The sequence below is a fragment of the Amphiura filiformis genome, unplaced genomic scaffold, assembly GCF_039555335.1.
Source record: "Amphiura filiformis unplaced genomic scaffold, Afil_fr2py scaffold_40, whole genome shotgun sequence".
Classification (NCBI taxonomy): Eukaryota; Metazoa; Echinodermata; class Ophiuroidea; order Amphilepidida; family Amphiuridae; genus Amphiura; species Amphiura filiformis.
Genome location: NW_027305504.1, coordinates 475,852 through 483,015, shown reverse-complemented (window position 1 = coordinate 483,015; position 7,164 = coordinate 475,852).

Below are 7,164 nucleotides of genomic sequence, written 5' to 3'. Positions count from 1 at the left end.
AATCTGAAATGAACTTGCATACAATATCAATGCCATTCAACCAACTTATTTTTATGCCTTAATCTCAACTTTGTTTCTAAATTCTAGATATAGTATATTGTTATCAATTTTTTTTCGGGTCTTGTTAACATGATTTAGGCGTTTCAGTGACTTACCAGTGATTTTATTGTTTTATTCGTTGTATGGCAAAGCAGTGTTAATGGGCAATAGTGATTTGTAATTTGTGGTTTTTGGCAATAAGCAAGAAATGCTAGCCTAGTGTAGGTTAAATGTTTTCCCAAAATTAATAAAGATAAAAGTCAACAAACAAAAATCTGAATTATGTACTGATTCGGTGAAATACGATTCTGATTATTTGAAAATACAAGAATTTTTGATTAAAAAATTGTTGATTCTGATTTTTATTGTTTTTTCCATTTTATCAATGAATTGTGTTTTATGTGTTACTTTTTAAAACTTCAGCATTCTATCAAATTATGACCAACTTAACTAGATGAATAAAACTCGGATTTTGTTGAATTTACCGATAATTGTTAAAAAATATGCACAAGCTCGCACAAATAAAATCCAAATCAAAAATTCAAGAAAGTAAATGTAATGAATTAAATTTGAACCTAGTGGAACTTCACACCTTGCATCATTTTAGGGGCTCAGGGCAAAAAGATCCTTTTTGCAATAGCTGCTCTCTGTTTTATGTGTTATTAAGTGTTCAATATGCCAAATATAACACCTAGCAGTTATTGCAAATAGGACATTCTTGGCTTGAACCCTAAAGTTTCATTTTTTACCAGATACTATTTAAATAACTACCTCATTCATACTATATTGACACAGTTCCCATTTTCTTCACTTTAAGTTATTAAATATTATAGAAAGTTGTGAGAAGTTTTTTGCTATGCATGAAATAAACTGAGAAGTTGCTGATATAAATTGTGGTTTAATATCGGGGTGCAATTCATAGAATACCCACTTCGTATCTCATGCTGCTTAATTTGAAATAAGGAATTGGGAAGGATTAGGTTTTGGGATGTTAAAAGCAATATTGTAATGTTTGCTGAGGATGCCATCAATTTGTGTCAAAATTAAAATAATGATTTTCCAGGATTATACCTTCACAATCTAAGTGCTGCAATGAAATAGCTATTTTTGTTTCATTTTGTTAGGCTCAAAATTGGAAAGATAGTTGATAGTGTGAAACTAACATTCTGTGGATAGAAATTAAAATTGAAATCCTACAATATTGCTTTTAGTGGGGCTTTTATGTGTGATATCAATATCAGTTAGAAATTCACGCATTGGTGACTGGTCGTTTGTATTCGCCATAATTATTTTTTCACTTCGTCCAAGAAAGATGGGTGGTTAATGCAATGGGTTGTATGATAAGTAATACATTTATTGAGATTTTTAAGATGTTGGTAATGAAAAGAAAAGGATAAACTCATTTGAGTTTTATTTATTCATGGTTATTCAGGGATAATCGCGTGCCAGCATTCTGCAGACTTAACCATTCATCTTCAATTGAAGGGCATTATCTATAATGTTCATAATGATATGTTCAAAAATGTAGTACCTGTGTGAGAACCAAAGGTTTGACGGCTCCTAATTATGATTAAAACCAACACAAGTGCAATATTTTGGATGACATTAATCAGATTACAGGCAAGAAAAACAAAATTGATTATTGGATCCCAACATCCTTTTCCATTAATTTATGAAAACCTAAATTGTCAAAAGAAAAAAAAATCATTTGCTATTTTCAGAAGTATTAGTGCTGTAAGGAATTTTAATGTTCAAGGCACTCCCCTCTTTTGAAAAGCCCAAGAGCAATTGCATCTTTACAGCTCTATGTAATTTGTAGCTCCCCCGGTTTATTCTAATTTCTTGGAATTGCCTCTAAAACTGGTGCAAACTCCTTCAGGGGTTTTATACAGCTCGGCCTTTTGCGAGTCAATTTTATTCCACATTGGTTTTTGCTCAATAAAACTTGGTGTACAATGCATCATGAGTATCCACATCAATCCCAAGTTGCAAACCCATTATCTATACATACTAGAGATGCTAGAGATTATAGTCAATTCATTTCTGAAGCCAAGAAACTGACTGGTTGCAAAAGGTCAGAGTATATAAAGGCCTTCGATTCAATAGATTTTGTTTTCCCACAATAGCTCCCTCTATTTAATCAGCTTATAATTGCCGGGAATTATTAGGCTGTTACCACTAAGACGTAAAGTAGTCCCTCGTTAAGATGATATAGTTGACCTGTCTGGTCTATATTGTGTGTGTTAAAGAAAGACCAAGTATATGATTTGAATGAGTAATTTGTGATGCTTCTGGCGAGATGTCACAAGACAGTTCTCAAAATAAAATATATTGAATTTGTTAATTGTGTAACATGCAATTTTAAAGGAAGCTTTTGTAGAAAAACAAATTCTTCTATTGAATCGAAGGCCTTTATATACTCTGACCTTTTGCATGGGTTTTGCTACAAATGCAGAGTTTCTATACGGGATGGCATGTCCCCTGAGCAACGTAGGCAATATGTCAGGTTGAAACATCGGCAAAGTTAGTTCCCATAAGTTTTGTACGCAAAATTTGACAAATAGAAAATCCTGGGGTGTGCAATCCACAAATTACGTCTAGAGAGAAGAAACGTGTGTAATACAGTGTAAACTTCGGGCCACGCACACCAGGATTTTCTTAATGCAACATTGAATTCAGTAAAATGTTACACACAACTATGAGAACGAATTTCAGAAATATTACCCACAATGCTCAACAGACATGCCACCTTCTGGTTTTCAGATTTTTTACTGCAATTTCTTCTTGAAAAGATCAGCTTTGTTCTGTGTGATGTCTAAAGAGGATCAACATTAAAAAAACTCATCTTTTCGGGAAAGAAGTGTAAAATGCGCACAAAACATTGGGGTATTTATGTAGGTACTTGTGGTTCATTTATATCTTTCAGAAAAACAAATAGATTAATAACTTACGCGGTGCGTAAAATATGTCCACGCTAAATTACGCAATCAACTTCGAGAAAAAAAGAGAGACACCCCCTTGATGCACAAAAATGATTTAGGTATATTGTGGGATTGAAGCCACATGAAATGCTGCATATTACTTGTCCTGTAATATGGACGGCATATCCTGAAGTATTTTGATAATTTTGTTGTACTATAATAGTGTGTACATATACAGTTATTGTACAAAATCAGTATATTGTTAATAATCATGTGAAGATATCGTGTACAGATCAACAGTAAAGAAGTTATTCTTGTTGTATAATGAACAAATGTGATTATAAAATAAAAATTGCTTCAAGCAAGGAAAGTTAATGCATTGGGTGTTGTTGATTCATTTGTGTTTTTGTTAGACACATGATCTGTAAGAATCATGTGCATGTAGATTTATTGATCACTCTCGTACAAATTTCAAAATTAGGAATTAAGTATCTACTCTGAAAATTGATGGGAGGATTTTAATAGAGTAAATGGTAACAAATAGTGTAACTGATGGATTATTTTACCATACGTGCTGTAAACTTCAATTTGAAGTGCTTGCTTGTTTACATGGTGCAAGTAGTGAGTTGTGCCAATAAAGATGCACATTGTCGAGGTTGGGCTTTTCAAGGCCGGTGGTCAACTATTTTGGTTTCCATTATGTGACAAATCAATCTCCTTGGTCATGACCAAATGATCACAAACATACAAACAAACTATTTCTCCTTTTTAAAGGAGATTAAAGTTTAATTTGACATCTTAGTAAAAAATGACATTATATTTTATAACTTAGAGATATGTGCTACCTGTCTACCATGTACAATTTAAGGCTTTCTTAAATCTTCAATACTATATAATTAATGCCCAGAATCCATATGACAAATTCTGGCCAGAACACTTAAGCCACTAACCCTTCTCGTTTTATGTTTGGCTATTGATACAACACATTGGGTTATTTCAGTTGAAATTCATACATTGTACACCCCCTATGGAAGACATGATCTTAATCTCCCACACAGGGAGTGTATATTTGAAATGGAGTGGCCCATTCAGGTATCCCCATTTGAAATTCATATTCCCTGTGTGGGAGATAAAGGTTGTGTTTTCAATACGCTGTAGAAGTGACGTCATAATCGGATTAACTACCATAGCAATAGATGAATACAATTTTTGAATAGACCACCCTGCACTACAAGCAGATTGCACTAATCACCTGTGTATGTCAGCAAACATAGATTGAATACAATACCGCTCTTTTCAAAGATACTTATCTTACAGGTGCGAGTGATCAGCCTTTCTTTGACATCTATGGTTCAATGCATCGGTACCGCGTGAACATTATAGTGCCGGGCGGTATAGTCAAAATTGTATTCATCTACATGTATTGCTATGGTAGTTAATCCGATTAACTATGTCACTTCTACGGCGTATAGGGGGTGTACTATGGAGTTCAACTGGAATAGCACATTTTGATACATACTCTATAAACCGTTGATTTGGATACAAGTGGAACTCTCATGATCAGTGGTGAATTTCACTAAACTTGACCACGCATAAATCTCAACATCCATTGTTACAAGGTACCATAACTATGGATATTTCACTATGGATATTTTACGATTGGTACACAACAACAGTAATTGGTATTATACCAATTACCGGTATTAATAACAGGAACACACCAAGTTACGACAGTAAAGAATACTTGTAACTTTACAGCAGGTTACTTACGCTACAATAGGTTAAAGTTTAGTGAAACACACTACATCCATAGTGACTCCAGATCCAAAGAAGAACTCTGAATCCAATCCAAGTGCAACTCTATCCTCTATCTGAGATTCAGATTCAATAGACCTTTTTGGCAAATCCCAGCATCATTTGTAATGGATGCGTACATCAATGTAAACATTGTCACTGTGCTTATTGACCTGCGCAATAACGATCATAAACTGTATGCATCTGCTTAACATACTTACAGTTACTTTCACAAAGGTTTTTGAGATTTCCTAAAATGGTCTATTGACACTCATATTAGAATGGAGGACTTCATGGTACACAGTATGTTTACACTTTGGAAAAGGAGAAGGAAGTAAAAGTGCATCCACAGGTCAGGATGAAAATGATCACTTTCTACACATGTATCACCAATACCGAAACCGGTTGGATCGATCATTCACTCCATGAATGACAAAGTGAGCACATTAAGACCAGGGAACCATGTAAAATGGACCCAACTGGTCTGCAAACAAACTCATGTACAAATCAACAGTCCATCATATTCAAAATTAACAACTGGGGTCAATCTTTGACTACATCATCTAGGTCAGAGGTCACTTAGACCATGAATTTAACAAAACATTCTGATAAGACACACTCAATTACCTAGGGATGAAATCAAAACTCGGCCGGCGGTTCCCATTGTTTAGAACAATAGCAACCAGACGGAACCGGAAGGAGCCGGCAGTTAACCGCTGGTCGAGTTTTGATTTCATCCTGTACTGCTATTTATTTCATAGCAGCTAACATTAATACCACTCTTGTCTACTCATGATATAATTTCATAACATTGCTTATATTCACCACTTAATACACTAGTTTGTTTTTGGACATGTTTTTGGTTGCATTTTTGTATATTACACACAATCTTATACTTTCTTTCATATAAATGTTTTTGTTTTCTTCTACATATCAACTTTTAAATATATTTTTACATCAATTTTTCTGAACACATTTATAATTTGTATTGGTGCATTCTCTGGGCAGTTTACTGGCCAATTATTATCGGATACTATGATACAATAAATCAAAATGGGAGATAATTACCTCCTTGCAGACAACATACACAAAGAAACATTACAGGGTTCAGTTAGGTGAAATAGTTTGCATCATTTCAGCAACCAATACTGTTTTAGTAAATATGTGGCTCAAGGACAATTCCTCTGGCTCAGGCCACCCAACAGTAGGATGCCAATTTGAGCAGATCGTCAAAGATGTTCAGACAATGAGAGCCTGCCAACATGTAATTTTGAACCCTGTAGTATTTCACAAATCCAATTATCCTCAATTTTTCTGTTGATGGGAAACAAGCAAATTGTGAAAACAAAAATGGGCAGCGAGATCTGCTTTTTATCTATCGTTCCATTTTATCTCAGTACTTCTGGTTTATAACCCAATACCAAAAACACTTCATAACACTGTTTTGTTCCGCACATACTCATGAAAACTGTCGACATTTAATTTATATTGCACACAGCTTCACTTTGATCACTTCATATTTCTCATGATTACAAGCATTTTCCAAACTACTGTAAAACAAATCGTACACACGCTCAAGTCACCCATCTGTATTCTGTAATATATATATTAACGGTTAATGAAAACAATGTCCATACAAGGCTTACACTTTAGCCATGTTAACAAAATTTCATGCATACAAGTCTTGCATATCTTGGCTATCTTACTATATTGTCACAACTTTTCATACTCATGAATATGATATTATCACATAATTATTTAGATTTCTTAGAAAAAATGTGCAAAAAAGACTGCATCATTTTCACATAATAATTGGGCACAAAGTGCAAGCAACATTTTGCTTCTGTATTACCGTAATTACCTAATAAATAGACCACATCCTTATTGTTTTTGACAATGTGGTTTTATTTCTCATACAATAAATAAATAATTCAATTGGTCAAACTATTTCCTCCCCTCTTTAGTGCAGATATTTCTGGAATAATTGTTGCTGGTTTGCAAAATGAAAACAAATTTAATAATGTAAACATTCCTTTGATACTTGATCCAGAATAAAATGTTTGTTGGTTACTAAGGCATCACATTACCTTCTAAAATGTGTTAACCCCCTGAACACTACCTGCCAATCTAACATTGCTTCTGATTGGTCAATTACATGATATCTTCATTTTAATCACCAATCAGAATGGAGTTTTGCAAATAATTCACCCCAATTTTTTATGTGGTGAAATTATTCTGACAATGTTGCTGATTGGTTCAATTGATAATGAAATCTCCTTTTTTGGCCAATAGGCAGGTAGTTCTCATGGGGTTAAGGTTTAGTTAGTGTTGATGGTGTTTTGGGTGAAAAATGGTGACAAGCAAGACACATACATGCATATTATACAAAAAAAAAATATGAAAAGCAAGA